This window comes from Motacilla alba, chromosome 1A (assembly GCF_015832195.1).
Source record: "Motacilla alba alba isolate MOTALB_02 chromosome 1A, Motacilla_alba_V1.0_pri, whole genome shotgun sequence".
Lineage (NCBI taxonomy): Eukaryota > Metazoa > Chordata > Aves > Passeriformes > Motacillidae > Motacilla > Motacilla alba.
Genome location: NC_052031.1, coordinates 24,940,350 through 24,964,987, shown reverse-complemented (window position 1 = coordinate 24,964,987; position 24,638 = coordinate 24,940,350). Strand labels below are relative to the sequence as shown.

The window sequence follows — 24,638 nt, the reverse complement described above, 5'->3', positions numbered from 1 at the left end:
TACTTGTGGGTCTGTGTTTTTTGCAGAATTACAGATTTAAGATACAAGATAGAATAGATACAGAAAGACTAGCAAGAGAGCTCATGGGGATTGCCCAAGGTCTCCTGTCACATCAGTAACAGAGTAGGCAATGAAATTTAATACAGAATCCTTTCTTATGTCCCCATTAGCAAATCACGTATGACTACAAAGGTCAATAAAAGGGATACACACTAAAGCTATAAACAGCTGAATCAGAGCTAGGTATTCTCCTATCCAAGTGGTATTTTTATATATTGGTAAATGAGTACCTTCACAGAAGCCAAGAGACCTGTATCTGCTGCTTCAAATCAGGATGGTTAGAATGTGTTGAGACAAGTGTGATAGACAGAAACAAATCATATGAACAAGCTTAATTTCCTTTTGAAAGTCAATTTAGTTTGAATAAAAAAGTATTTTTAAAATAATCTACTCTTTAATGGTAGAGAAAAACTACAGTAAATCCCTAAGTAACAATGGTTAAAGCCAAAGCTGGAGGTTAGAAAAGAAGGGGAGTGCAGCTACTGTTAAAGCACAGTTTTTCAGTCCATGATTTTATCCCCATGTTTGCCACAAATCTATTGTGTGTTGGCAAGAATATAATTTACTTCACATGAGGTAAGTATTGTTCTATACATTAAAAAAAAGAAGCATATAGAAGTTAAACACATTTCAAAAAGCTATTTCCAAGTCAGATTGCCTCCATTTTTGACTGTGCATCTTGAACTACCTGTTGTTCCATATTCAGAATTTGGTGTTCCAGCAGTGCCTTTTGCAGATTAACCCTTAACCCTTAATTTTAATGTGTCCCCATTTATTCAAAAACTAACTTGCAAAAGATGCTGCAAGTCTACTACGAAGATTTACTACCAATGCACTAACTTTGTGTATTCTTTCCATTCTCCAATCAGGTTTGAAAGAAAAGACTTGCTGGGAAAAAGTGGAAACCAAACAAAAGCCTCTGGGTTTTTTTGAGCTTTAAAAACAAATAATTGCATGCAAAATTTTCTCCCTGGCATCCCATCCAACAAGTCATTAATACAGGATGCACTGTGAGCCAGATAGCTGTTGCAATGCCCTGTGTGCTCTCACTGGAAGAGGCAGTGGCAATCTCAGTATTTAAAACCCTGTTCCTTTTAGTTCACATATGTGAAACACTCAGGATAGGTTGTGTAAAATAGCGGTGTGCAAAATAGGTCAGATGCATTCTACTCTGAAAGTGCCCATTCCTCTCCATTAGCTATAAATAGATCCTGAGATCTCGTATTCAGATGCAGCCATCAGCCCTTTATGTCTTTAAAATTTAGTCAAGGAAGCTCCACCACAAAGGACAGGGTCACTTACAGCTTCAGAGGACTACAAATCCTTGTATTCCTAGTAAGAATATCTATAAAATTAACACTTTTTATTTATTTTTAAATTTTTATTATTGCATATGCAACAAGTCTGGTGCACTACAGCTGTAGATTGAGTGTGAAAGAGGTCCTTACACAAGTGAGGGGTTACTGGGGGTCCCAGGGATGGCTGGCAGCCCTTGCAGACCATGGTCATCCTGGGTGTTGCACCACAGAGACACTCAGAGGGAGAAACTTGGTCAGCTTTGATAGGCATGTAATTCAGGAGCAACCAGGAGCAAAACTGCTGCAGTGGCTGGTGTCACCAGGGCATTACTACTGCAGTTTGCAGGATAGTTTTTGGCATGTTAACATACCTTTTACTCCATTGATCCACATTTGATACAGCAGCAACACAAAATTTATTTGCATGTGGAAGAAGATGTATAGACCATCTTCACTGCAATAGACTATCCATCCCCTGGAGCTTTTCCTTGTACCACAGGATTTGAAGGGCCTTGAGTTTTGGTCACCTGGAATCTGTTGAAGATCACTATCTAATCAGCATGACAGAAAAAGCACATTAGAGCACTTTGGTTCTTTCCCAAAGGATTACTGGAGATATATATGCAATGTAGTATAGGTAAATGTACATACAGTGGATGGTGGTGTGGAGCAAACATTTATCACTGCTGGGAAGATGGGCAAAGTACACAGGTCAGGGTGTGTGTGCTTCAAACTGGCACTGCTAAACCAACATGGAAAAGTGCCTGGAGCCCTAAATCTAATGCAGTCCATTTGCACTCAGCCAGGTCTAGTAATTCCTTCAACAATTGTATGAAATTGAGAAAAAACCTAAGATTTCCTGCCCTTGTGGCCCCTTCTAATATTCAGAGAATCATAAAATGTTTAGGTTGAAAGGGGGCTCTGGAGATCATGTAGTAAAACCCCTCTGCTAAAGCAGGTTCAGCTGGAACAGGTTGCACAGGATCATATTCAGGAGTGCTTCGAATATCTCCAGAGAAGGAAGCTTCACAACCACTTAGAGCAGTCTTTCCACTCTTCTGTCTCCTTCAAAGGAAAGAAGTTTTTCTTCACATTTAGATGGAACTTCCTGTATTTCAGTTTGTGACTATTGCCATTTGCCCTGTTGCTTGGTACCACCAAAAGGAGACTGGCCCATTCTCTTGACACCCACCTTGCAGACACTTGTGTGCATTGATGAGATCTGCTCTCTGTGTTCTCTTCTTGATGCTGAAGAGGCCCAAGTCCCTCAGCCTTTCCTCACAAGAGAGATGCTCCTGTCCCCTAATCATCTTCATAGATGATTCATGTTTTTGTTAAAGAGGTAAGTTCTGTTTTTCAGCTTAAATATGTTCTTGACCAATTTATACCTAATTGTTTCAGTCAAACTGATTAAATAAAATTGCCTAGGTAAGATGTAGCATGCAGAGATATGCATTAGTCATTGGTCATCATGTTGAAACTCAATTCTCAACTATTAACTGAGTGAATTCCAATAGGCCTAATTTCGTGCTGATTTATGCTGTACAGAGTATCCTTAAGTTACCAAGAGGAAGGAATTTTGGAAAAGACATCAGCAAGATCATACTCTCTGGGTTTGGCTAGCTTTCTGAAACAGCAAATTGCTATCCCTTTTTTTTTTTTTTTTTTTTGCTTTTTCTGAAAAGATTTCAGTTGTCCCTGCTGGCAGACTTTTAATGGTCAACACCCCTGTTAATATTGTCCCACACACCAAGCCAGTGACTATAATTATTTTGATATCATCACCACTTAGGCCAGGTTTATTCTAGTAGTACAAGTTAAGTGGAGTAGAAACCTCATAATCTACAGGAATCCTTTAGAATATGTTTGATAATATTTTTTTTTCTACAATGGCATAAAGAATTTGGAGGAAGGATACCAATATAAGTAGATATGCTCCTCCATAACAAACATCATTTTGTCCATTTTAATTATTTAGAGAGCAGAATTATACTACAGTTTCCTGCAACCACAAGGAAATGTATGGTAAATTAGTTGCTTTTATGAATTTGAAACAAACTGATACTGTGCTTATTTTACTCATTATCAATTCCATAACTTTCTAGCAGGCCTTTGAAGGCCCACAGGAAGGTGTTCATCCACACAGGAGGTAGGAGAAACCATAACAGATATACCTGAGTAATTTCTGCTGGAAGTAAGGTCAGAATTGGGTAGAGATATACGCATTGACTGTAATTCAGGAATTATCTGGAGATGGCAAATTATATAAAATGCATTGTTTCAATATATGAGACCTTATTTGAAGCCCATTACAATCAATAGAAAGATTTGGCTTTTGTTCAAGCTTTTAAACTGGAGAAAATCTGTGATATATGACCCACTGTCATATTATCACAGAGGTATTTAACTGATAATGGCCTTTTCCATTTAACTATTTATTTGAAGAAACAATAGCTTGTTTTATTGTGATCCTTTCTTCCTGTATATAACTTTTGTTAACCAAGTGTTTCTTTTACACTAAGGTCTGGATGCAAAACTGCTTTTATAAACTGCTACCCCTTATGCATTTGAAAGCCCATTGAGTAAATTATGCTTAGAGTCTTTTTGATCAAGGAATTGAGCTCATCTCCTTTAATCAATTAATTTAAAGTCATATCTTCAGCAATAGCTGCTCACATCATGATTTATATGGAGCAGAATATTACCAATAACTTGAAATATGAGACTGCCTAAGAAAGCACATGTGTCACTGAGTGAGAGCTAAGCATCTACCACTAAAACACGAGAGTGGTCAATAGATACTAAAGAAACTAAATGAAAAGCCTCATGTTAAAGTTTAGGTATTCTTTAAGTTACCCTTGCAGTCATGTTCACATCTTCATAAAAGGAAAGTATTACTGGGGAGCAATTCTCAAATCCTAAAAGGGTAAAAAGGGTAAAAAGATGTGGTTTGTTTATCATGAAAGACTGCTATTCCAACTACTAATCTTTCTGTCCTAGGAAGTGTCTTATTCTCTTTTCTGTGTTGGAAAGCTGCCTAACAAATGTATTTTCCAAGACAATGAAGGAAGCAGACCTCTATTCTTTCTTATCAATTTAATCTCTTTCATTCAGCTGACAATAATGTCCTCTTGTAGGCAAGGTCTCTTTCCACATGAATTACTAAGTGACAAGTTACTTTTGCTTTTTCTTTGTTTTTTTTTTTTTTTTTTTTGTTTTTTGTTTTGTTTTGTTTTTTGTTTTTTGGGTTTTTTGTTTGGGTTTTTTTTTTTTTTGGGGGGGGTGTTGGTTTTTTTTTCCCCCCCATACCAGAGTCTTAAAATATAATAAAAAGGATTATTGAAATACACATTGTTTTTAAGTATAAGACTACCTAAAAGAGACAAAGTATTCAGGGCTCTACTATTGTAAAAGTTGCAGACACCGTTATTGCAATCATAATTATTCCTGGCATTTTATCATTCAGTACTTTCATACTCCTTTTAATTAAAAAAAATATTCAAAGTAGACTACAGAGAAATCTGGTATCTGTTGGTTTCTCTGAAACAAATTCATGTCTGAACCCTGATTAAGACAGAAAGAATTTAAGATTTTGTCCCTGAGATGAATTAATTACAAATCCTATATTGCCCTCTGCCTCAGTTTCTCCTTTTCTTAGGTACCCATTGTTTTGTAAAACTGGCTTTTTCCAGCATGATCTTTATGCAGGAAAATGTCAATTTTAAAATACTGTCCAGATAAGTCATCTTGGTAAAAAAAAAAAAAAAAAATTATTGTCTAACTACTGAAAATAAAATGTGTCTAAGCACATTTCATTACAGCTATTTAACAACCTTATTCTTTTCATCACTAGGAAATGTGAGAAAAAGAAAATGGAAAATAGCCCTTTACAAGCAACAAACGTCTTTAGTATTAAAGACATAAAATAACATTGTGACATAGAAAGAATTTCATGACCTTCATAAAGGAAAGCATTCTTCCCCCTCTGCCCACCACCAGTCCCCAAAACACATCCTGATTATGCAAAACCCAAAATCTCCTTTATGTGGCAATGGAAGTGTTTTTCTTTGATTTTTGAAGTTGATCCAGAAATTACCTGGAGTGAAGAAGGTGTATCTCCCTCTAACCAGAGATAGACTCAGAAAGGACAGCAATTTTGACATTTTTAGTTAAAAATCATTTCTTGGGAAAAAAAAAAAACCCAAACTTTAGAGCATCCATAGTGCATGCAATATCAGCTTCCTGAGTTCTTGGTTGTGTGCTCATCTGGCATTTTGTCTGCTGGACAATGGGACAGCCCTGACGAGGCACAAGTACCCAGGAGAACACATTGACACTGTCCACACACAAAGCACCACTTTTCCAGCAGAGATGTTTACCTCTGTTACTGTCAGCCCTGGCTAGATGAGGAGGGAGCCCAGGCTGCATCCATCACGGGTAACATCAGGGAGCCAAGAGATGCTCCCTTTCACTTCCATGCCCTGGGGTAAAATGTTGCTTGAAGAATAGTTTATGCTTTGGTGCATGTTAGAAGAGCTTTGCCCTGCTCATACTGGTGACATGAGGAAAAAGTTTTTATTAAGATGAGAATAAAGAAAAAGTGAAATAATATAGCATCATACTGAGTCTTACAGCCAATACACAAGGACAGGGCAAGTTATCATCAGTCAGAGTCTGGGTTTTCCATTTCAATGAACTATGTTAGAAAGCATAAAGTGTTCATATTTACGTAAGTTAGTTAGGAGATTGTTGTCAGAAAAGATGAATAAGGCTTTCTAGAGGCTTCCTAAGCCATAATTCTGTTTTCTGTTTTGAGGGGAAAAGAAAAAAGTTAAAGAAGAAAGTAGATTAGTAATTTGCTCTTACTTGCCATTTGCTTGCATCAAAACTCTGGGGTATTGCCTGCCTTTTCATTCAGCTGTTCCCTTGGCAAGGGAATACACTTAGACAAATAGGAAATATAATAAGAATCATGCTTTCTTATGGTATTTCCAATTGGAAATAGCACAAGGAAAAAATGCTTTATCATTTTATTCCTAAACAGAAATAATCTAAGAAAGCTTGTCCCTCACAACATTCCCTAACTGATTAAATAGGTGATACATGTCAGGGGAACATTTTTCAGTAAGCTTCACTGGGGTGGGAAGTGTTTCAGCTGTCATGGTAGCTCACTGCTCCTCTGGAGGAGTAGGTAGTACACCTGAGAAACAACCTGAATTCACATTTGAGACAAACCATACAAAGTAAAGTAAACCTAATGACCCAAGGTCTCAGGGATCTACTTCAGAAAATTGTCATGGTGCCATCAGAGAGAGTGTATTAGAGACTAGAATTGAAGAGTCAAAGAGGCAGATTTCCTGCAGCTAGTCTGTCTATAGCTATAAGTATTGTTGAAAATCAGGGCTGATTCTCTTTTCACAAAAGCTTTATTCAGTGTATCTATTGATCTGCTTGGTATAAGAGAAAAGCAACAGCCTTGTTTCCCTTCCTTGAGAAAAGGAAATTTCTCAAATATATACATTCAAGTTATGTACCAATATAAACCAGCAAGAAAAATCATAGCATCCACATTTATAATGGGATTTAAATTCATGAAAACAGCCCAAGAGCCAGTCTAGTTTGGAAAACGATCTGCTACATCCCATTGACTCTGATAATGGGTTGTTTTCTTTCACTACTGTTATTGGGGAACTGAGTGAGTAAGGATACTCATACTTAAAATCCTGAAATATTGATTTGCTTTATTTGTATCCATCTGCCTTTCTCTTGTCTCTGCTTCAACAGAGGTCAGATAAAAAACAGCTTGCAGTAATTGTTTTGGGAGGCGTTTGCACATGTTCTGCTAGGCAAATCAAGTAAGCCTGTTTTCAGTGTTATCCTAATGATAAAGTTTGGGTTGTTCCCGCTATCATTTTGAACCCCACCTTCCACTATCTCTCACTTGCTGGGGAACACAAAGAAAATTAGGGAAATGCAGAGGAAGTTGCGGGGTTCTGATTTTTTTTATTTGCTCTGGTAGAACTCAGGACATCTCCAAACTCACTCTAACTCCCTCCACTGCCACAGGACAGAAATTAGTGGACTTAGGTTCTACCAGACCTCCACTACAGCTCCCTGGTAACACATGTTTTCCTACATCACATTTTATCTTGGTATCTTTAGCAAAATAGGATAATTTTGTTTTAGAGAAACAAGTGCATCATTTAACCTTTGCAGTACTGTGAATTAAACCTTTCCCAAACTTTTTTGTGTATCTTAATTGCTACTATCCAGCTATTTGATTGTCCTTTAACTCACAAATTTCTAGAATTCACATGAAGAGTTTTTAGATACAACATTTAAAAGAACCACCAAAAAAAAGAAATGAAAATAAAGGTGAAATAAATGTGAAATAAAGGTGGCCCCAAAGCCCTCCATTAAATCATCAAAATGTCATCTTTATGCATTAAAAAACAGATGAAGAATATTTTATAGTACAAGTATGTGACAAAATGCTTTATTTTTCTGCCTTATTGGTTTTACAAAATTTGCGGTACTGATTTTGATCTAGAAATACAAAACAATAAGCTGTGGGAATTGCCTCCATGATATTAAATGTGCTGTTGTTTGTCAAGTTTTCTGACAAGCAATGCACATAATTTTAGAAAAAATAAAAAGTTTGAAATTGTCTATTTAATTTCTTTTCTTTTGTGTGAATGCCCATATGAACTCCAAAAAATTGTAAGCTTCACTCTTTATGCTCAGAAAACTGGTTTCCACCACATCACATTGTCTACTTAAGCAGAGCCAGGGAGGCAAAATGCTGCAGATGCTCGGGGTAGAAACTCCATGGTCAGCAGTGTCTGCTCTGCTATAGCTGATTTGTATCATCAGACAGCTCCAGAGGGGCTTTTCAGTGTGAGTGGTTGGCCTCTGAAAGATTTTGTTATGGAATCTTTTTGCTGGATTAAGTTTGCTTTACTGGGTACTGCATCACATTGTATTTCATCGCCACACAGGAGTGAAAAAACAAGAAGAGGCACTTTAAGGTTGCTTTAGAGCAGAGGGTTTTGCAATGCAGAAATAAATGAAACTGGTATCTGCCCTGACCAGAGCCTGTCAGAATGCAAGTTCTCTGGGGGTGCACAGCAGTTTTATGTTGAGGGCCATCCCTGTTGAACCTTCTGCACCTGGCAAGATGCCCCTTAGTCAGAAGTGCCAGAAGCTCCATTCAGACACAGAACAAAAGAAAGGCTGTGTGATTTTTTTTTAATCTTATATTGCTAATAGGGTCTTGCCTTTCAAGCATCTCAGATACACTTTGTTAACAAAAATTCCAGAAGAACTTCTAGAGAAACAGTTTGCACAGATAAAGCTCAATCTCAAGATCCTGTGTTTGCAAGCTGTGCAAATCAAAAGTTTTCAAAAGAATAGCTCTTTTGTAATATGCACTGCAAGTATCAACCAGGCTCTTTAAACAGTCTCAGCAGCCCCACCAGCAGGATGCCCAACCCTCCTGACTGATCTTCCAGAGCAAACAGATGTTTCAAGATACTCAGATTTATTACGCTTTGAAAAGCTTATTAGAAGAAGCAAACTTAAATGTTAAATTTTTACAATCCAGTATGTAATCATATACAAGTGCATTAGAACAAACTTCTCCCCTACCACACCCAATTTCATCACTGGAATGGAAATTATGGTGTTAGCACTTAGGAGAGGGAGCTGCATCTGCATGCAATGAGAGGAAGAGATCACATAATGGATTGAAAGGCATATCAGATTTATTCTGTGAGGTAGATAAAGGTCTTTAAAAGGTCTTACTCCACTTGTGGAATGAATTTCTTATCATGTATAAATTCTGTGTAAAACATTTCTTTTTCCAGTACGCTGTTTGTTTTCTGAGAGGGGAGAGAGAAGCTAAATATTTCCACTCCTGTATAATAGAAAATCCTCTGATTTCAAAAAGATCACACCCTGAGTGGTTAGTTAATACTGGAAACATAAAAAGGTACACTGTTCTGAAAGATCATTTCATTCCAGCTTTTCTAACCAGAAACTGAGTGAATAATTTTGCAATACAAGAATAACCAAAGAATAATGGCAATTTTTACAGGAAAGTAAGTGTAATTTTGGGAATCAAACTTAAAGCAAAATTTTAAATGTTATAAAAGATATTAAAAAACCAGAAACAGCCTCAGAGGCTGTTTTGAGTTGGTTCATAACCATATTTCCTTTGCTAAAAAATAAATATTCTGGATTTCATTTCACTTAAGAAGTTTACAGAATACAGCAAAAGGCACACCTAATTTTTTCCAAGAAAACATGAAGCAGATAATCTGATAAAACAGCATCAAAATTCTTCCAAGGAGAGCTTAGGACATGAAAGGGATTTAGTGACACCAGTCCAAACAGCAATGAACTCATGAAGAGGGCTTCCATTGGCTTCAGCAGGCTTCCAGAAAGGCTTAAAATGATTAATGGAACTGCTGACAGGGGAAGAGATTTAACTGGCAGTCTTGCTGCTCTATGCCATTGCCCCTCTCCCCAGAGTGAACTGTATCCCCTCTCTCTGGGAAGTTCTCATGTTTGGCTCCCTCCATACCTGGCCACAAGGTCAGGGGCTCTGCAGGGAGCTCAAGAAGCTCCTCAAGTGGCAGGAATGCAGGGAGCATCCCCACCCTTCCAAGGAAGGTACTGGACAAAACAGAAGTCAATGCCATAAGGCAATTAGTTAGTCATGCTGTCAAATGGAGACTGATTTCTACAGCTTTAGATTGACTATTTTTAGGTAATTAAGACAGCCAGTTGCAGTTTTCACAACCAGTAGCAGACAGATTCTCCTCTTACTTTGGTTAGTGAGGGGAAACAGTTATTTTCTCCCTGAATGTTCAAGTCCTTCAAGTACATATATCAGTCTACACTCCCCCTTTTTAAGACAAGCTATATCACTATTCCACAAAAATAAAATGCCACATTCTATTGTAGGCCAGCAGGAAAAATAATTATAGGATTAAATTTTCAATATTTTTATATTTTATTTGGATTATTTTGTAAATAAGGCCACACAGCTATTGTTATCACTGTAATTTTTTAACTTATTCACAGTTATGATGTTTATCAAAATGTTTAGGTTCAGTCTTCTCTCATTGAAGAAACATGGCCACAAGTTTTTAGATCATTACTATATTTAGGAATTCGCCTGAGTTTGTCAGAGACACAGAGATATTAGCAGATGGCAAAGCAATTGAATGATGACGTGGCCTTGGCATCCCATGACTTTATAACCTTCCAGCTGAACTCTAACAGTGTGATCTATCTAGCATAAAAATTCCAGTCTTTAGGAAATTGCAGTTAGCACAGAGCACAGCAATAGACATTTTCATCAAAGCAGGATGCTGTATGTGCCAGCCCTGTCTTCTGATTGCTGTGCTGTTCATCCACTGAGTATTGCATGCACTTAAGATTGCATGCTTCTCTGCCAGGATTAATTTGGGGGCTGTACATCCTGAAAGATATTATCTGTATTTCAGGATCTCAACCACTGTCAAATATTTCTCTCCTCAGGTAAAAGTGCAATAGTATAAAAACAAGATTTTTTTGTTTGGTAATTTTTTTTTACTAGTCAAGACCACTTCAAATACTTTCATACCAGCTGCAAAACAGTTTTTCAACTTTCACTAATAAACTTACAAAGCACAAAGGGGCTTCCTTATCTGTTCTTAAAAATGCAGAAGAAAACTGTTATGACAGTTCCTAGACAGTTCCTAGCAAGGCTGCTTTAGGCATTATTGAACTGCTCACACAAATCTGAGGATAACTGAGTGCAATGGGGCTGTCCACAGAGCTTCTCAAACATCAGAAATGAGGTGGCCACATTAATTCTGCCTGGATTAATCAGCCCTGCCAAGGCATCTATGCATTAGCCCATATGGAGCAGTGACATGGCTCCAGCCCCTCTTTCTGGTCCTTAGAGCTGGACTGGATTTATTTTTGTTCCAACACACTCAGTGGTGCCCCTGCAGCAGTTTAACAAGTAGAATTATCTCTGTGTGACTCCCCCCTCGTTCTTGCCATATCCATTCAAGGTAAAAAGACATTATATGCATCCATAGAATACCAAATACCCAAATGGACCATTTATGCCCAGTAAACTGACACACCCGGAATACCCTAGGCACAGCAAATCCTTAACTCCCACTTTTGATTGGGATGCAAACTTTCCATTTCATGAAAAATTCCAAAGCCCCTCGAAAGTCTTCTGTTCTGGAACAAAGTCTGTAACAAGAAAAAGGGGTGTCATGAACAAAAGTCTTTTAATTTTGTAGGAAGTATAAGTGTTAAAAAGCTCATATGAAGCTGTTTTGGTTGATGGTTATCTTTTATATATTTGCTGTTACAATGAAGTAGGAATTTATGACATGAAGAAAAGGCAAAACTGCTCACAAAAAAAATTAAAACAATTGTGCATAGTTGAAATATAATGTACATACTTTTGAAGTATCTGTATGCTTCATAGGAGAAATTCCTACACAAAAACTTTGCAGTTTTCCCTTGGAAAAGAACACATAAAATAATTCTCATCTTGGTCTCGCACCAAGTTTCCACTGCTCCTTTATCAAAACAACAATACAGTGTTTGCTTACACTGTGAGTGATCTGACCAGAAGACAGACTCCCCTCCAGTGAAATTTTAAGAAATTTGGTTTACTATACTGATTAAATTATTACCTTTTCCATTTTTTTTTCTCATTTCTTACTTGAAACTGCAGTTCCTAATTAGAACTGGCAAATCAGGAGATGAAGAAAACTTATGGCTTACTTTGTTCTTGAGGTCTTGAGTCTTGCCTTTTACCTTGAGTATGAATTCCTCCAGTCTTCATATAAAGCTTAAAATTGTTGTTATTTTTTTATAATGTCTTAGGTTAGATTTATAAGAATGACTAAAATATCTCATGATTCCTAGAAATCATATCCTCCTCTTTTTTTACCCAATTTCCTCTAGCTTTTCCATTTTTTTAAATCAGTATGACATTGGTCTGATTTCTGTTGTTATGATGGAATGTTGCTCTTGATTTGGCATGATTAGGAAATGTTGCTTTACAGTTATTCTTTTGATCTGATGGAGATTTTTTTTGAAACAGAAACCTTTTTTACCAGAAACCATATTAGTAGGCTAGTTTAATAAACCCTTAAACCCCCTCACTCCTGATGTGGTGAGTTGCATGGGGAACAGATAACCCTGAATAAAACTTACCTAACAAAAGATTTAAAAAGGGGGTGTGAGTTTTTTGTTTGCTTGGTTTCGTGTAGGCTTTGTTTGTTTGTTTTTTCTTTTTTTTTTTTTAATGTAGATCAGTTATTTGATACATTCCAACAAGTGTTTTCTTTCCTTTCCCACTCTCTCAAGGCAGCCCTTGCTGGCCAGCTTACCTTGATATGCCCTGACCTATCTCATCACCTGTGATGCAGTAGAGTCCTAGTGGGACATAGTGGTATGATATTCAGAGGTTTCTTGTGTCAAATGAGGAGTTGGGTACTTAACTCTGGGATGCATGATATTCTGCTCATCTGATTCGGGTGAGGACACGAGGGAGTGAACAGAAAATGTTAATTTGCTCCCTAATATAAAATAACAAAGAGTCACTCAAGATGGTGTCTTTGTCCAGGAATAAGGAGTTTCTGCATGGCTGGGATTCTCATGCCAGATGCGCACAGTGTGATTTTGTAACCGGGTCAGGCCTTCAGTCATAAGTGACAGACATTTTCAATTCTTAAGAAAAATAAATAGTCTTTTGTACAATAGCCTGTTGTTAGAGCAGCCATGTAAGAGGTGGGAAACCTGAGATGAATTCTCCATTTCAAGATAACTAAACCCACATCTCCTATAAAGTCACAGTAAAATCCCCAGAGCAGATTCTTAAACTGAAATGGCCTTAAAGATGGGGACAGTTACCTAGCTGCTGTGCTGCCTCTGAGAATGGCAGCATTCATGAACCTAGCAGAATTCCTCAAACTTAATGACTTTCTCTTGAAGTGGAGTTATCTGCAGCCTCTCAGATCTGATAACAGTTAGGTGGGGTGGTTTTGGAGATCACTATCTTAATTGTCTGAATTTGATTCAATTGTGGGGTGGTGTTTTTTTTTTTTTTTTTATATCTAAGTGCTATTTTGGAGCTCATCTGGTTCCACCAGTAGAAATCCACGTTTTACCATTAGGCAAAAAAATATAATCCTCTTGATCCTTCAAAATTATTCTTTCTAGCAGCCTGGGCTCCTATATAATTTTGGAGTTCCTTAGTTAGAAACGTCTGATAGTAGGTCCTAAGTCAGAGGAAAATCACATGGCTATTCATCATCTGAATTACCACACTAGATTTTGCTGTCAATAAAGAGACATTTAGTCAGCTTGTTTGTCTGCTTTCTGTATATGTCATTAAGACAATGAGAACCTACATTGTTTTCCTATTTTGTTGTATATCAAGTGATTCAGGCAGCTACTTCACAGCTACCTCTTGAAAGGTTTTGCTTGAACTTATCTGCATTTTAAAGTCCATGTACAATCTGCAGCTATCATTACTAGCCCTGGAAGACTAATTTTTTAAATGTAAAAATATTTGGGTTCTTTTCATGACTTCTACAAAGTGTACATGAGTTCTACAAAGTTTGACAAAAACACCTCATGGGAATTGGTTTGATAACACAGGATGACCTGCTAAAAAAGACTGATGGATTCTTCTGAGATAAACAATGTTTGAAATATATCCAATCCTTTAAAATGCAATGTTATTGAAAAGTTCCTAGAAGAATCTATGGAAGTCTTTGGTACATTGTTATAGTGGCTCAGTACCATCACTGTTTAAAAAAAAATGCACCTAATTTTGAGCCTGATTTTGTCAAGGTTCAATTTTTAAGCTATTGGATATTATTACATTTTTGTTAGCTCTGTTGAAGAGCCATCCTATTATGAAGTTTCTGTTTCCCATGTAGGTATTTAAGGACTGTGATGAAGTTATCTCTTGCTAAATTAAGTTGACAGTGTCTCTTGAACCTTGTGCTGGAAGATATATTTTTCAATTTCATTTTCTGGGTTTTTCCCTAAAACCTCTCTAACTTTCCAACAGATTTCCTTAATTTTAGAAAGCTGAACTGGACAAATATTTAAATCGTTGTGATATGCTAAAAAAAGCTCAACTTTTGCTTCTTAAGGTACAACATATGTAAATGAGGGTTTTATTAACCCTCTAAAGGAAAATACAACGACATGAAACATCCAGGATGCAGATCAAATAACGCACCAAACTTCATAATAATTTTTTCTCTTGGAGAAGTTTCTCATTCTCTAGGTATGGTCTGCATTTTTCTCATGTGTATGAGTTCATATTTAGCCATTTCAAAACACATTTTTTATTTATCTGAAAAATTAGGCAATGTAGAAGGTTATTTTGTACCACTGACATGATCAAGGCACTGTTTCCTATTTGTTAGGGCTTAATATTAATTATTATTAAAAGATTATTTATTTATCTATGCCTTTGCTTGCAGCTTTAGAAAGTTTCAGGATATTGTGAAGATAAGTCAAGCAACTTATTCAAGCTTGCATTTTTTGATATTTTTATGGTTCTCAACCATACTTATAAGTATGTCAAGTCATTTTGCGAAGATCCATTTTCCACAGATGTTTGTTGATTAGCATTTACTGTCATTTTTTAATCTTTTGGCACTGATTTCATGTCTGCTATTCCATGAGTTGGTACAAAGTGGAGATTAATGCTCTGTCTTGTGGGAATGGGTTGCCTCTTAAAAGGTCATTCAATGTACAGCTAAAGCAACTTTTCTGACTTATAACTTTCTTGCAAACTGTTAATTTGTTTTATCTCTGTTTCACCCACTCACAGGCAGTCCCATGTAAGTGGACAATGGGTAGGAAAAGCTTTCCTGCTCTGTCATTTCAAATCTCTCTGCTTTTCTCTCAGAAGGTCAATTGCAAAAGACCTCCAGTGAAATCCTCAGTCAATCATTTTAGAACAAATGTCATCTTGCTTCTTGTGTCCCATATGAAACAAGGAAAGTTATGGAGACCCTGGAACTAAAACCCTGCTCTCTAGGCTGGTTTTTGAAACTCGCTGTAATATCCCCTACAATGTAGAGAGCTGTGTGAGACCAAAGGAAGATTGCAAATCAGTGTCTTTCCTATAAGCTGCTTCTCCAATTTGGGCTGTACATTTCACTTTTCTGTGTGTTTTGGGTTTGTTCTATAGACATCCAGTGGTGAGCTTGATTGGAAATAAAGTGAAGGGTATATATAGTTCAAATAGTTTCTCTATTATTTCAAATCTCTTGGCTTTTCTTTTTTCCATTCAGTGAATAGAACAAGTTCTTTTTCTCATGGGTTTTTAGAACCAAATCTTCCAACCAGAGACTGTATCTGGCACAAACCATCCCTGCACTTTTTATATCCTTATGGTCTGGCATATCAAGTCGCTAGACAGGATTTTGTTTCACTGAGTGCTTCTCACTTGAACATGGATCTTATTTTGTCCTATCTCAGGCTATTTTCTGAAGGCATATTTGCCATGGGCTGAGGAATATTAGGCTGTGGCATGACATGAAAATAGAGATTGAATGGTATTACAGAACATTACTTCTTGTATAGGTAATTACAGAGACATGTAGAGATTTAGCTGAAAGACTCCTATTAGTAGCAGTAAAAACCTCATGGCTAAGTGCTTGTGCAAGGATTAGGAAGTTTGCAGATTTTCAAATTTTATTGAAGGGGTGGTAATACAGCATCATAGAGTAAAACCCTCTTTTTCTACAAAGTAGGTGTAATATAGGCAGCTTTAGAGAAAATCTCTTCCCTTTCCCAATGGAGAACATTCACAACATTCTGCAGTGACCTCTGAGCCAGGAGAAGGTATTCACCTCCTATCATTCAAGGACAGCTACAAATGAAGATAAACATGAAGAGACTTCTCATGGCAGGTTCCCTCCTCTCTTAGCTTCATCAGTGAAGTGGGCAGCATGAAAGTTGGGCAGAATGAACACAAAGTTCTTCCACATCTCAGAAGAAAAGGAAGGTGAATTGTAGCCTCAAAGTGAAATCCCACCTACACAGAAAACTCATGGGAGCAAAAGAGGGGTTCTGAGATGCATTTCATTGGGCTAAAATAAACTTTTAGAAAAGAATAAGAGCAAATGCTTACCTTCCACATAAATCTCCACATCCAGCTCAGGCATTGCTACAGAGACCACAGTTACAGGCCACAAGGAGGACCTGGAGGCAGAGTGAGAAAAAAGGGTGGCCATCCTGTCTTTGTGACAAGGTATTTCAGTGAAGGAGAAGCTCAAAATCCTGTGACTTGTGAAAGAAAGATGGGGAAATCTGTGTCTTGACAAAAAAAGCTGAAAGATCAGTGGGATGTGTGAAGTGTCATATGTGACACAGGGAGGAATGCAGAAGAATAGCACTCATTTTCAGGTAGCACAGGAGCAGTGAAGGGAACTGAGACAAAGGCCATTGGTGTGTGTAGTGAAGAAAGGCTCAAAATGATTGGAGAGTTACCACAGAGAAGATACAGGACTGAGTTTAATTTGGAAATTAGGGAAGTGCATATGAACAGTGTGTAGGTGAGGTATTACAGGTAATTTCCTCATCTGTTTTGCAATTACCACTCCTGCAACTCTGTCATTTGGACAAACAGCAATGGCAACTTGTTGCAGCAAAGATGTTCCAAAAGACACAAATTAAAGCCAAATGGAAATAACAATTTAACAATTCAAAGCACAAATGGATCTTAAAGATATATTGTTTTACTTTGTGATTATGCAAAAGATTTGCACTGAAAGCCAGCAAAAATACACCATCATCTATTTCACGAGAAATACATAAAAATTACCTTTGAGCAATAACTGCTTTATTTAGATTCTATTTATTGGGTGTTAACTTCTAACTGGGGCTTTATAATTTAATTAAATATGAAATTATTTTAATGTTCCATTCCCAAAATTGAGGAAAGCATTGGGGAAATTGATTAGAAACTAGAAAAGTAAAAAGCAATGAAGGCTCAAACATAAAAAGAGAAATTAAAGTGTCATATGAAATCTCATTTTGTTTGATATTGATTCCATTCATTCACAAAGGATGATGTTTGAGGTATTACTAATAAAATGAGCATTTTTAAAAGCTATAAAATAATGTAATATTGCTAAATTATAACAGATTTCTAAGTGTTAAAAACTCTCTGGTACACTTTAAAAACACTCCATTTTTGTCTTTTGTTTCTCATCACAGAAATGACTGCAGTTTACATGCCCACAGAAATGACTCAAGGTTTTAGTCTGTAGCTCTGATAACATTTCTCTTTGCTTGCAACAGTAGCTGCATCAGTACTCTTCAGTATAGGTGGAAATAGTTTTCTTCATCAAAATGCTATATGGTTGCACAAAGTTTTAAAATACAAAAATCACTATGAACTCTGCTATCCATTATAATATATTACTCTCTGATTGAACTTTTAAATATCTTGAAACTCTTTTATTTTAATATAAATGCTATATATCTAAAATAATAAATTTTCTAAAATATTTAATTAATTATAAATAATATATTAATAAAAAATAATATAAAGGTAACTTTCTGCTAAAGTCACCTGAATGAAGCAAACATTATTTCTGCTTTTGTGAACACAATTGTGCCTCAAAGTGTGTGTATTTTAATTTGAAGTCCAGATTCTGTTAATTTCCCTTAGTCAGGTTGTGTCAACCCATGGAACCAACCAAAGTAACTAGAATTTGGCCATACATTTGGCAATACATAAAACTGAAAAGCATACCATAAGGAACTGTGGTTTTAAGTCTGCACAGTTTTGCCGCATTCTCACCTTTATGAAGCATGACTTGCATCCATGCAGAATGAAGAATGTGAGATCAGGAATCCATGGAAAAATACTTCTAAACCCATAGACCTGGGCCCAGTTGAGCACAAACATTGACATTTTAATCTGAAACATTTTTCTGAAACAGTCTTCAAGTTCAGTGAAAAACTTAATGACAGAAATGTTCTGTTCTGTGGTGCCAAATGCTGTTGTTTTCAACAGTAATGGCAATATAAAAGGTGCAGGTGGTCATCTTCTTGCCCCCGCCTTCTTTTTCCACATCTTTCTGCTCCTTCCTTCTCCATTTTATCACTTAAAAAAATTATTTATTTAGACAGTGGAAAAGAAGAGAGAAGTTTAAAACAGCAAAATAAATTAAATCTGTGAAAAGCACAGATGTTATGATGGGCTCAGAACAGTGGGTCTTACTGCATCACTAATTCTCTGTAATTCTTGGACCTATGGCCTTATTACAGAGCCATTGAAATTACCAGGAACTTGCAGAGGAGCAGACAGTGTTTAATCAGTAATAGTATCAATAGTGGTATCTACCTTTGCCATGGGATTTGCTGCGAACAAATCACTTTTCCCCAACTTCTGTCTTCACTGCCCAAATAAGTGCTTCTCTCTCAGTCACCTACTTCTGTGCCAGTAGGTGTGGGACTTGTGTGTGTGCAGGTGTTATGTGTCAGACAGATCCTTATTCCAACAATCTATCTTTCCTTTTTTCCCTCTCACCTGGACCCATAGTCATATCACTAACACAATGCCTCCTTTTGTGCAGTGTGACGAGAAGGAATTTTCAGGGCCTGGAGTTACTTCTCAACAAGTCAGGCAAGATATTTTTGAACACTGGTTTTTATTTCCCACAGCAGTGAATCATCTTTGTGGTAAGGATAATGCCATATGGTGCCATGAATTATATCTCAAAATGCACACAAATGCATGTCTTTGGTGGAAGGTCTGTTCATTTTTGAGCATTTCATCAGAGTGGAACTTTGAATGATGATATCAAAGAAGAAGGAAAATCTGCATGAACACGATTTCCAACATTGGCCTAGCTGAATAAGAAACAAATAGCTGAACAGAAGGAAATGGTGTTGATGCTTCAGAATGACTAGGGGCCAGTAATGTGGAAAAACCCCCAAACCCTACAGTATTTTAGCCAGATGGCTGCAAGATGACTTCAAGAAATACAGCACTCACTGGCAACCTGTCCTTGCAACAAAGAGAGGAAAAATCCAATCGTCCCTTGTCTCTTCCTTCTGAGCATGAGTTCCAAAGAGTCTCCTCCTACCTGGCAGCCTAGATGTGAAGCTTAGTCAGATTTTTATTGCTCCCTGGTTTGCATCTCTTCCAAGGCTTCCAGCCATTTCATGGCCTAAGCAGGCAGGGCAGCTTTTGCAATCTGCTTGGAGGAACGCTGTTATCCATGGGGATCATGTTTCGCCTTCCCCAAAGTGGAGGGACGCCCAGAAGGAACCATGCCAGGCAGATCTCTAGTTTCAGGAACTCTCCCTTTAGCATAACTAAGGGAGAGCTTCTAATGCCAAGATACTACTGGGCTTCCTAGGGCTGAGGCACTCTCCCACTTGGCATCCTGTATTTTGGAAACAATGGCAAGAGCCTGTGCCTCTTACCATGTTTCCAGATAAGTGTTCCAGGAAGAAGTTTCTATCTATGTTCCAGTGCATGATTAAAGACATACTTTGAGCTAACACAGCACACACCAGGTTTTCTCCATCCACCAACAGCAAAAAAATCTCAGCTCCTGAATGTTTCTTATCTCCTGGTTGTTTGTAATGCCTAATACTATTCTTTGGTTTTTAGCTCTTAAATGCAGACAATGAAAGGCAGAGTGAGCAGGATTGTCTCTCTGTTGACATCATCAGGGGATACGATAGCTTTCACCACAACTAAATTTTATTCAAAATCTATGCAACTATATAAACATTTGCTTTTTTAACACAGTAAATATATATCAGTCTTAGTCCCTGCAGGAGAGGGAAAAGTTAGTTCTTATTTGTTTTCCTGCTTAGGTGGCACAAGTAAACTCTTCAGCAATGTAGGCTATGTGCTCAAACAGAGGGAGATACCTTTTGAATTGAAAGAGGCAAAAATTAATTGTGTTTTTTGATTGCCTTTCTGTCATTTATAAATTGTCCAAGGATGCAATCAAGTTTGATACACTGCTATGCCTCATTGCAGTTCTGAATGAATGTTTATGGCTAAGTAATACATCCCCAGATAACAGATTTGGAATATTGACCTTATGGTGCAAACTGTTTCTGTAATACAGGACAAATTAATGCTCATCTTTTGTTTTGGTGTTTTGGTGTTTTTTGGTTTGGGTTTTTTTGTTTGTTTTGTATTAATTTGGAAAAAGCTATGTCCCAATTTGTTAACCTTTGAGCAACTTAATCATTTAAAAAGAATGTAATTTGCAAAATATTTTTTCAGCTTCCCAGTGACCAAATCTTATCCTTTTGGGAACCTTTTATGTAAGCATGAAGTTCCTTCAGATTTCCAAGTCATATGGCATTGAAAACATAAAGTAGGACTCCTAGAAAAGCCTTGAGCTCCAGGACCGTCCACCACCTTGTAGTTACAGCCCCAGATCAGAACTCCAGCTCTATTCAGCAAAATACATACCCAATTTCTACTCTGAAATGCTTTGTCTTACCTAGGCCCTTTGAGTGTGACCCTGCAAACCTCATACATACAAGTAGTCTCTGTTGTCCCTATATCAGTAACACTTAACTGCTTGTGCATGTAAAGGTTGCAAGGTGAGTCCCTTTGAATATCATTATCCCAAATATAATAACTGCTTTGCTGAAACTCTCATTGTCTTTCCAAAACCAACCCATATTACTCAATAGAGAATTCCAGAGGAAAAAAAAATGCAACATTTTGAAAGCAGGCAGAGGTCATATGAATGCTGCCCAAGATTTTTGATTGAGTAATGTACTTTGGAATAACTTACTGTGATTCTTTGGCAGAACACTGTTTATTGTTCAAGTGAAATTTTTCACAGTTAATAAGATGGTCAGTTGCAGGTATTGAAAATATTTGCCCTGCCAAATACCACAAGAGTGAAAACCTTCAAGCTGGTTGAATAATGAGACAGAAATCATTCCAACAAGCTGCTTGATAGCTGCTGGAGAAATTTCCAGAATATTACATGACCCAAAATAAAACTGTTTTATTGAGTAAAAATAAACAAACAGAAAAACATTTCTGAAGAAAATTACCAAGATATTTTGATTATGGTTTTTGCAAGGAACTGTTTGACAGAGCAAAACTACTTGATGGTTGTTGTTTTTTTAAAGAGGATACTATAGCTTATCCAGATCTTTCTCTACATTCATAGACTTCTTTCCTTTGGCCACATGATACCATCAGTTTTTCAGCAGATTCTCCAGTGATGTTCATGGAAAATTCTGCTTAGAAAGCTCTGGTTAACTTCTGCTTTGCAAGCAGAGAGAGAGTATGAATCACAGCAGTGAAGCTGAATTTGGACAATAAAACCCAAAAAATCCACACAAATGTGTGATGATTCAGGAACAAATACTGCTTTCAGGAACTAATATGCTTGGCCTAACATGGATGAACACTTGGTGTTACTGAAAATACAACTCAGCTTTTGCTGACACTGTTTACAAATTATATTCACATATCCTACCCCCATGTTCTGTAAGGCAGAAAAATGTTTTTCTGACATGGGCACATCTGGACTTTGCCTACTTCCAACAATCTGAAATACATCTTTGCCATAAATTACCAAAGATACAGTAACACTGCCACTAAAATTTCAAGTCAAAAATGCACTCAAATTCTGTAATTACTTAAGTACAAAAAATACACAGATGTCCGCATTGTTTTCATGATTTTCAGGGAATTAAAATGGCAATAAATAATTATCTTCTTATCATGGAACATTAATAAATATCCCAGAGAACCTAAATCCAAATCTGATTTAAATTTGGAAGGACTTAGCAACAACAGCAGCAGCAGAAGTCTTGTAAAGTAAAATATACCCAGCCAAGAGTGAATAATGCATTACCCCAACAACCAATCCTCCCTTTCCAGTGAAAAGAGCAACTGGACTCTTTCACAAAGCCTGAACTCACTGTTTACATCCTGAGGGCAGGAAAAAGAGAAGACATTTAGCATACACTAGTTCCATGGATAAAGTATCTATACTTTGTAATTGTGTGTCTGTGTTACTTAATCTGTTTCCCACCCATTACCCCAGGGGGAAAAAAAAAAGGACAAAAAAGTATAAAGAGGGAAAAACATTAACTATAGTGTGGTTAAAATTCAGATCAGCCTCTATGCCACAGATTTGTTGTGTTCAGCCTACTTACTCACTGAAAGTGCCTAAGATGCTCAGGAGTTTCCAGTATACCCGTCCACTTGAGATAAGATTGTAAGTACTGTACTTGGGACTGCTAAATTTGCAACCAGGTTAATTGTGTACAGCATCTGGGAAGCCTCAGCGGATTCCTGCAGAGCCGCTGATGTTTATTCGCGGTGCTGGGAAATCAAGTCGTTAAAATAGAAAGCAAAAGCAGGGACAAACACTGATGGTTCAACCCGAGCGAGTAGCCCCGGTGATAAAAGACTCAAGAGAGGACGCCAGGGCTCGTACGAACTTTTATCGTAAGAGGCTTTGTGGAACCGTGGCTGCTTATTCCTCGGATCACCCTCTGAGAGAGCGGCAGAGCCCCGAGAGGAGCTCCCTGGCGGGTGCACCCTGCGCTGCCGGCTCCACGTCCCCACTGCGGCACACGCCCGCACCCCGCGCCGCAAACTTGCGGTCCCGGGCGGGACTGGCGCGGCACCCGAGTGCGGGGAGCGGGCATGCGGCCTGCGGGATGGCGGCCGGCAGAGGCTCCGTGCCCGGGGAGCGGCGGGAGCGGCCCGGGAGTCGCCGCCCGCCCTCCCGCAGCGGGCCCGGGGGCAGCGGCCGCGCCTCCCGCTGCTCCGCCCGCGGGAAAACCCGCTGCTCGCCCTTCTCTGCCGGGGCCGAGAGCGGCGATTGCCCGTCCGGGCTGCTTAAAGCGTGTCACGTTCGACCCTTGCAGGTGCTCGGGAAACGGCCACACACAGGGTTAACAGCATCCCCGGTCGGACAGTATGTGTTTAATATGCGAGCGTATTTGATGTTCATTGACAGAGCAACAATAGGAATTATCTTGCTTTATGTACCAGTTACAAGGTTTAATATCATTATATTGCATGCGATATTAGTTTTTATTAGTCGCCATTAACAAGATGTTTTCTACTCGAATTCTCATTTACTTGTTCAATGCAAAAATTTTCTTTGTAAAAGAGAAAAACACATCTTCAAGTGTCAGCTATATTAAATTAAAGAACTGTTTACCCTTCCTAAGGAAAGCATATGTATCTAAATAGGCATCTTTTACCGTTTGCATAGTAGATTGGAAATTAGCATTTTTGTTCATTTTCCCATGTATGCACAGCGCCTGGAAGAGTAATACTCCATGCATATCAGATCAGCCAGCCTACAATTTTTGTGCAATATATTATTTGGCAATCTAAAATTTGTAATTTGCATGAAATTGCTTAATTAAAATACAGTCACTCAGGGTATTAATTTCTCTGTCTGGCAGTTCAACGTACTAAAGGCGGGCTACAGAAAATGTGAAATCCTGTCAGATGTAACAGTAAAATATTAGCAAAAAAAAAAAAAAATCCACTTCTGGCAACAAAGTGACAGAGTGATAATGCTTTTGCCCTGATTCTGGGTTCAAATACGAGCTTGGGTTGACATTGAAACCGGGGAAGAAATTTACAATAGCAACTCTGGCTTTTTGCCAATAAATCTGCATCACGGACCTTTCCTGGTGAGACCCTTTTCCCTCTCCTCACCCCCTTTACATTTTTCCCTACTAGCTAAGACAGAGAAGAAAAAAAAAAAATCTTTTTTTGAAGCCCAAGTCCCTTACTATTTTTGGCAGTTTGCTTTTGAAATCAGCAACCCTACTGATAAAATGATCCAATCAGTCCTTCCCAGTTGTCAAGACAACAGTTCATAATTGTACCAGCTCTTTCCATTGCAGCTAGACATTTCATAAATAGATAATTCTCTAATTGATCCAGCCAATCCTACTTTGCATACCCTGCCAAACTAGGTAAGCCCGGGTTCTATTCTAGCGCGCCAGCAACTTTCTGCAAAGACAAGAAAACGAGCTTTATTTACCGCTCGAGACAGGGGACAGAGGGGAAAAAATAAAGAGGGGGGAGCAACTTTAATTCTGAATAAACCTGGGTTGGGGAGGGGGAAAGAAGGGCTGATTTTGCGTCGGCAGCTGGCACACGTGCGCGGCGTGCCCTGAGCGCCGGGAGCAGCGGCTCGGGCGGCGCTGGCTCCGCGGGGCGCGGGCGGAGCAGCGCGGGGC

The 24,638-nt window shown here is 38.0% G+C and overlaps 1 long non-coding RNA gene across 2 annotated transcripts in view; it reads left to right on the top strand.

Annotated features, from left to right (window-relative positions):
• The first annotated feature begins 24,273 nt into the window (after positions 1-24,273).
• The window catches only part of LOC119708822, a 29,476-nt gene continuing 29,111 nt past the window's right edge, over positions 24,274-24,638 (top strand). For both annotated transcript variants that reach the window (XR_005259229.1, XR_005259228.1), the window contains exon 1: positions 24,274-24,371. This is a non-coding gene — a long non-coding RNA (uncharacterized LOC119708822). The remainder of the gene's footprint in view (positions 24,372-24,638) is intronic.